Genomic DNA, 8,139 nt, shown 5'->3' on the forward strand with positions numbered 1-8,139 from the left:
TGAGATACCCACATTTACCTTAGGCCTTCTCTCTAAGGGTGGAGGAAGAGCATTGTTCCTTGTGAAGGAATGTTCAGTCAAGGGTCAGTGCAAGGAGAGGAATTAAGCTTAATTGAGCTCCTCCCTAGTACCCTCAAGTCAACTCAGGCAAAGGTCACACCTGTCTAGGGTCTAGACCGAGAGCCACAGCCTTCAGTTATTTTTCTAGACAATGGGAAACCCCTTATACCTACCAGTTGCCCAGGTAACTGGCCATGTATTACAATCCCTTACACATACCCTGTATGGGAGGAGGCCACTGGGGCTTGCTTAGCATCACCTGTCCTGTGTTTGAAGCCAGTTTACTCTTCAAGCAAGCTCACCTAAACTTCTGGATGTCTGTGTGAGAGAGGATGGTGATCTTTGGGATTTTGCTGGCCGAGCCCCACCCCCAGTGTGGGCCCCACGAGTGACCAGGGTGCTCCATCCCCACCTCCTCCTGTCCTGCTAGGTGGCTGCAGGGGCTGACCTGCTAAAGGAACATCTTGGTGAAATCTGGAATCTGCCCCAGGGCCTAGAGGAGTCCATCTGCATTAACAACCACCCACAGGAGCACCTGGAACACAGGCTCAGCTCCTCAGGCCCACGGAAGCAGTAGGAGAGGCCCAGGGCCTCCTATTTCTGGTCTATTTAGCGAGAATATATTTCCTGGCTTCCATTTCCCAGAGATTTAGTTGGTGTTGAGTCCTAGAGTCTGAATTTTTCACATAAACACAACCATATGTTTCTGATGTGGGTAAGCTGTAGATCACCGTTTAAGACATATTGTTCTATAACACTGAGTCAAACCCATATATAAGTTTGTTCTCTTTTAATTAAATATCTTTAATTAAAAAGTAGATTTGTTGAACCACAAATTAACATGAAGATCTTCAAACATTCCTTGGAAAATGTCCTTCGTTACATTCTTTTGCCTTCCAGAATTAAAATCAAGCACTCATTCCACAGTTAATTCCTAGTAACAGTTGAAAAATAAAATAAGCAACAACATGAACAAAAAAACTCACCACCCCTACCACCAATTACAAAATGATCCTTCAAGAGACTCAGCCCTGAGGTACAGCGACATGCCCCCTTTTTGAAGTAGATGGAAAGACCTCAACTTCTGCTTTTTACACTTAGCTAATTATATATTTTCCATCAGCACCTCTGGCTGTCACTATAGAGGAACTCACTGGTAGAATCAGCAGAATGGGTGAAAAGTCAGCCAAGATATGAACTATTATTTTAAGATAAATTAGTAAAATTGGAGTATCTTTTGCTCTGTGGTTATTCAAGCATCCCAGAAATTTTTCCTTCATCCCAGTGTTGCTGAGGACTCTAGGAATTGATGATATAATCAGTAATTAATGGAGGACTCAAGTAATGCTTTTAAAAAACTTCATTTTGTGGACAAAGATTTTACAAAAACAACAGCATATGAATCATGTAAATTTCAGACCTGGTCAGGATCAAATCACAAATTACTTTTGGGGAAAATTCCTAAAAGCTATTTTGTGTTTCACCCTTTGAAAGGTAGTGCTTCACCCTAATTTTAAAAAAAAAGTTGCAAAAAAGTGTATCTTTAAGATGGAGTATTCTACAATATTTAACTTTTCATAAATTATATTATTTCCCTCTACATGTTAGAATCCATTCTAAAACAAATGAAATCAACCTGTGTCATCACCAATGTCTTCCAATTTGCTGTAAATGAGAACCACGTTGGCGACAACTGTGCAGGAAATAGGATGAGAGTCCTTGAGGGGAAAAAAACAGAAAGGAAAAAAGACACTTAATGAAATGCTTCAAAGAAGTACCAATATTGCTTGACCTGTCTGTAGACAACCTGCAGGTCCATACAGGGTTCATTATGTCCCCCATCTTATAACTTCTAAAGTGAATGTAACAGACACATTGAACTGATGTTCTATGTCTGCTCTAATAAGTGACCATGAGTTTAGCCTCTGAAAAGAACACACTTTTATTACCTTAAAAGAACACACTTTTATTATCTTCAATTTTGTAGGAGGCCAAGAAAGTTCTCATTAGACTAAAATCAAAATGTCAACAGGACTGTCCTACCTTCTGAAGGCTTTAAGGGATAATATGTTTCCTTGTCAATTCTAAAGGAGGAGGAGGGGAAAACAGAGGCAGAGTAAGGAGGAAGATGACCAGAGCCTGAATGGCAAAGAAAGTTCTAGTCCCTGGTCCCAGAATAGCAGCTGCTCTCTCTTGAACTTCTCCTGACCTCATGGTGGACAGTTACACATGCCCAACCACCTCTTTCATCCTCCAACCCCCTTGATTCCCATAAGGGCAGCCTCTTATCTCATTCCCCTCCAGCCCCCTTCCATGCTCTAATTCTAGGGATTTTTTCTTTTTTGCCTAGGTCTCCTTAGAGCTAGCCACAGATTCCTCACCAGCACCCAAACCCTAGTCTGTGGCTCTGGAGAGTCCAAACCACAGAAATCTCCCAGGAGGAGAGGAAATGCAGGCCACATGTTCTCATGGGGTCACTCTGCAGAAATCTCAATCTGGCTGTTCAAAACATGCCAGGTTGATATTTGGGAAGATGCAAAAACTGTTTACAAAAAAAAAAAAAACCCAAAAAACCAACTCCTTTGTGCAGGTTATTGTTACATGGAATAACTTATACTATAAAACCCTAAACCAGGTGATCAATTCTCATTCTAAAGTCACAGATAAGCCTTAATAAGGGAAAGCAGGCTGTGAGTACTAATTACAGGAAATGAACAAAATTGGGGCAGATCTCACAAAGGCCCAGGTAGGAGAAGATTCTCAGGCCAATGGTTAAGCAACCTCCTGTATTAGTCAGCTCAGGCAAGCCATACAAAATTACCATAGATTGGGTGGCTTAACTATCAGTCTGTTTTCACACATTCTGGAGGCTGGTTGTCCAAGATAAAGACTAATGTCACGTTCCTGTCATGTCATGTCAATTCAATTTATGATGCAAACACTCTTCCTGGCTTGCAAATGTTAGAGCAGATTTCTCACTGGGTCCTCTCCGGGCTTCTTCTCTGTGGTTGAGCTGGGGTAGGGCAGGAGCCCAAGCTCTCTGGTTTCTTTTCTCACAAGGACACTAATCCTATCAGATCAGGACCCCAAGGCTATGGCCTCATTTAAGCTTATGCAAGTGAAAGTTATATCTTTGAGTCATGTCTGACTCTTTGCAAGCCCATGGACTGTAGCCTACCTGGATCCTCCGGCTATGGGATTTTCCAGGCAAGAGTACTGGAGTGGGTTGCCATTTCCTTCTCTAGGGGATCCTCCAGGCCCAGAAATCAAACCCAGATTCCCGCATTGTAGGCAGATGCTTTACCGTCTGAGCCACCTTAATTACTTCCTTAAAGATAGAAGGCAGGAGGAGAAGGGGACAACAGAAGACAAGATGGTTTGATGGCATCACCGACTCAACGGACATGAGTTTGAGCAATCTCCAGATGTGAAGGACAGGGAAGCCTGGCATGCTGAAGGCCACAGCAGTTGCAAAGAGGTGGACATGACTGAACAACATCTTCCTCAAAATGCTTTCTCCAAATACAGCCCCACAGGGATTAGGGGTCAACATATGAATTAGGTGGTGGTGGGTGCTGGTGGTGGTGATATACATTCAGTTCCTAACACCCTCCCCAGCCTTCTCCCCCCATGAAGGCATTTGCAGCTCTCAGCTCTAGTCCCTAGGAACTTCCCAGGCACTGGCTACTCAGATTCATCTCCCCATAGACTTTCTCCTTCTCTCTCTCTCTCTCTGACTCTACTGCCTGAGCTCAGGGCACAGCTGTTGACTGGCTGATTCTAAGAAGCCGTGGACTGACTTCCTTTCACCTGGATGAGTTTCAGAAGGGAGCAGAAATGTGGTCACTGAGGATTCTGGCTGCGGTGGCAGGCTAATGCTTCCCCAAAGATGTCCACATCTGAGTCCCTGGAATCTGTGATTATGTTACTTGACATGGCAAAAGAGACTTTGCAGTCTGATTAAATTAAAGATCTTGAGATGGGCACTGCATGGAATCACAAAGATCATATAGAGGGAGGAAAGAGAGTTGGTGTCAGAATAATGTGTTGTGAGAATGACTTGATCAGTTGTAACTAGCAGCCCATGAGAGTAGAATCTGGGCATCTTCTAGAGGCTGGACAAGGTAAACGGATTCTCCCCTAGCATCTCCAAGAACCACCACAACAAAACTGTCACATTGATTTTAGCCCAGGGAGATGCATCTTGAACTTCTGACCTCCAGAATCATAAGATAAGAAATGTGTGTTGTTTTAAGGCACTAAATATGTAGTGACATGTAACAGTAGCAATAGGAAACTCCTACAGTGGACCTCGGTGAATAAAGAATATTTAAAACCACTTATGGTGGGAATCTGTTACCATAGCTTTAGACCAATTACTCTATCCCCAGAAATGGGAACTTTCAAGCTATTTAATTCTCAGTGAAGAAAATGTAAATAATACTGGATGAGGTACAACCATCCCCATATAAGAGGCTGAAACCTCGCTTGCACTCAGGGATAAACGTCTAGTATGCTCCAAGACAGGGTTGTGCATGCCTGGTCTATTTGACACAGGGTTGCACTGTGTCAAATGGGGCACTGAATTTATAATGTTCTTCACTGGGCTAGCTGCAGGGCTGTCCTTTGTTATATCTTGATCAACTACTATCTGAACCACCCTTTCCTTTGATGAGGAATTTTCCATATTCTGCAACTTCTGAGGATCACACACTTCGTTTTCTGAGGGGCTAAGATGTGGATCTATTACCAGGAACTGGCCACTCCCTACAAGTAACAAATACTCCAGCATTTAATAGGAGGTGAGAGACACAGGAGTGGGCCCTGGGATAATTCTTTCTGGCCACTACAACAGAAGAATCCCCCCACGACAAGATCTTTAGTTGAACACCAACCAGGTGCAGCAGAAGTCATGGAACCACGGGTGGTGTCGAGTGCCCAGGCCCAACAGGGTCAGCTGTGCAGTTAGAGGGTTTGTCACTGAGCAGAAGGCACCAGTGTCCATTCCATTTGGTTTGTGTGCTGGCTTTCATCAGCCTTTTTTCTTCCTCCCAGTTTGTATAAATTCATTCTCCAGTTTTCTGGAGATTCTCTAAGGTATTACTAGCCCTGGATTTAAGTTTATGTCATATGAAAAGAGCCAGAATCTATTTCTGATATTGCAGAGATAGAAATGGGGGGGGGGGGGGAGGGAGGCAGAAAGCAAGATTCTTCGTGGAAGTTAACTGCATGTTGAGTTTCTCTGCTGTTCGCCCCAAGATTTTCCAGAACTCACCTTCCCCCTTAAACCAAAGGCACCTCAAGGATCAAGTTACTCCATTTCCCCTTGCTCTCTGGTCGGAAAACACAAGTTGGCTGTCTTCTCCAGCCTCCCACTTCTCTGCCCTCAGGTCTAACCCAGTCTTCTGCAGTAAGAGAAAACAAATAGACAAACCTCACTCTCCAAGCAAACCTCACTCTCTCACGTCATCTTTCTTGCCCTTATTTTAGTCATCAGTTTCTATTTCAGAGTCCTCATTTCTTGTATTCTGTATGGTAAGCAAAGGAAAAGCATGGTCCTTGGGATATCCTCAGAATGAAACAGGAAGAATCTGCACAGAAAACAAGTCCACCGAGTAGCACTTTGAGATGTAATCTGAAATCCATATGTTCACACACATGAAATATACATATGCTTTTATTTTGTCTCTGTATTTCTATTCACTGTTTTCAGTTCAGTTCAGTTCAGTCTCTCAGTCGTGTCCGACTTTTTGCGACCCCATGAATTGCAGCACGCCAGGCCTCCCTGTCCATCACCCACTCCCGGAATTTACTCAAACTCATGTCCATCGAGTTGGTGATGCCATCTAGCCATCTCATCCTCTGTTGTCCCCTTCTCCTCCTGCCCCCAATCCCTCCCAGCATCAGAGTCTTTTCCAATGAGTCAACTCTTGGCATGAGGTGGCCAAAATACTGGAGTGTCAGCTTCAACCTCAGTCCTTCCAATGAACACCCAGGACTGATCTCCCTTAGGATGGACTGGTTGGAGCTCCTTGCAGTCCAAGGGACTCTCAAGAGTCTTCTCCAACACCACAGTTCAAAAGCAATAATTCTTTGGTGCTCAGCCTTCTTCATGGTCCAACTGTGACACCCATACATTACCACTGGAAAAACCAGAGCCTTGACTAGACGGACCTTTGTTGGCAAAGTAATGTCTCTGCTATTTAATATGTTATCTAGGTTGGTCATAACTTTCCTTCCAAGGATTAAGTGTCTTTTAATTTCATGGCTGCAGTCACCATCTGCAGTGATTTTGCAGCCCCCAAAAATAAAGTCTGACACTGTTTCCACTGTTTCCCCATTTATTTCCCGTGAAGTGATGGGACCGAATGCCATGATCTTAGTTTTCTGAATGTTGAGCTTTAAGCCAACTTTTTCACTGTCCTCTTTCACTTTCATCAAGAGAATTTTTAGTTCTTCACTTTGTACCATAAGGGTGGTGTCATCTGCATATCTGAGGTTATTGATATTTCTCCCGGCAATCTTGATTCTAGCTTGTGCTTCATCAAGTCCAGCGTTTCTCATGATGTACTCTGCATATAAGTTAAATAAGCAGGGTGACAATAGACAGCCTTGATGTATTCCTTTTTTCTATTTGGAGCCAGTCTGTTGTTCCATGTCCAGTTCTAACTGTTGCTTCCTGACATGTTTTTACAACTTATTTATTACTTAAAAACTTTTGTATCAGTGTAAACACGATCCCTAAATTTCTCTCCTTGGCGTGCAATCCAACCCGAAGAGTCAGACTACGAGGAGGCTGGCAAAATCCATCCGTATCTCCATGTATGTGTATGGCTGAATCTCTTCGCTATTCACCTGAAAATACCACAACATTTTAACTGGCTATACCCAAATAAAAAATAAAAATTTTAAAGTGCAAAGAAATAAAAACCCGTGTATGTCTCATTTAAACGGTGAAGGTTATATTGCTGAGTCGTGTTGGACTTTTTGCAAGCCCATAGATTGTAGCCTACCAGGATCGCCATCTATGGATTTTTCCAGACAAGAGTATTGGAGTGGGTTAGCCATTTCTTCAGGGGACCCTCGCGACCCAGGAATCGAACCCGGGTTTCCCGGATTGTAAACTGACGCTTTACCCCCTGAGCCACCAAAGACGCCCCAGGTCTTTTCTATCGTTGTAAGTATGTCCATTGCTAACGTTGATGAAGTCATGACGTCACTTCCCGTCACAGGGGACTCGCCATTGGTTATCTCCACAGGGGTGGGTTGAGTTGAAGAAGAGGAGCCGCCTTAGAGGTCCCGAATGGGGTTGGTTTATGTAAATCTTGCAGCGAAGTGGTCCTGTTCCTAGCGAGCCACTTCCCTCCTTACGGAAATTTTCATGAGATTTTGTTGGATATTTTTTTTAGAAGAGTTATTTGGAGGGACTGACGGGGTGTGGGAAAGGAGAGAGTACGGAGGATAGTGGAAGAACTGCGGGGAAACGGCAAAGTCAGCGTGTGTGTACAGTGAACGTGTCTAAGGCTGTGTGGGGCAGGGGGAAGGTCAACTCATACTTACCTGGCAGAGGAGATACCATGATCAAGAAGGTGGTTCTCCTAGGGCGAGGCTCACCCATTGCACTCCGGGTGTGTTGACCTCTGCGATTTCCTCAAATAGGGGAAATTCGACTGTGTAATTTATGGTAGTGGGGGACTGCGTGCGTGCTTTCCCCTGATAACTAAGTAATAACTGCAGAGTTAATCTATGTTTCCTTGGCAGTGATTTAGTTATTCAGTTGTATCTGACTTTTGCGGTTCCCACGGAGTGTAGTTTGCCAGGCTTCTCTGTGAGATTTTTTCAAGGCAAAAATACTGGAGTGGGTCGCTATTTTTTTCCCCCAGGGAATCTTCTTAACCTGGAAAGCACACTCGGGTCTCCTCGCATCAGGTGGCCCAAGGACTGCAGTTTCAGCTTCAATACTGGTTCTTCCAATAAACACCGAGAACTCATCTTCTTTAGGATGAACTCGTTGGATCTCCTTGCAGTCCAAGGGACTCTCAAGAGTCTTCTCCAACACCACATTTCAAAAGCATCAAT

The 8,139-nt window shown here is 43.9% G+C and overlaps 1 non-coding gene across 1 annotated transcript; it reads left to right on the forward strand.

Annotated features, from left to right (window-relative positions):
• Nucleotides 1-7,612: 7,612 nt before the first annotated feature.
• LOC122678635 lies at nucleotides 7,613-7,776 on the forward strand. The gene has a single exon (XR_006336282.1). It is a non-coding gene; the product is annotated as a U1 spliceosomal RNA (small nuclear RNA).
• Nucleotides 7,777-8,139: the final 363 nt, after the last annotated feature.

The sequence above is a fragment of the Cervus elaphus genome, chromosome 20 (genome assembly GCF_910594005.1).
Source record: "Cervus elaphus chromosome 20, mCerEla1.1, whole genome shotgun sequence".
NCBI classification, from domain to species: Eukaryota; Metazoa; Chordata; class Mammalia; order Artiodactyla; family Cervidae; genus Cervus; species Cervus elaphus.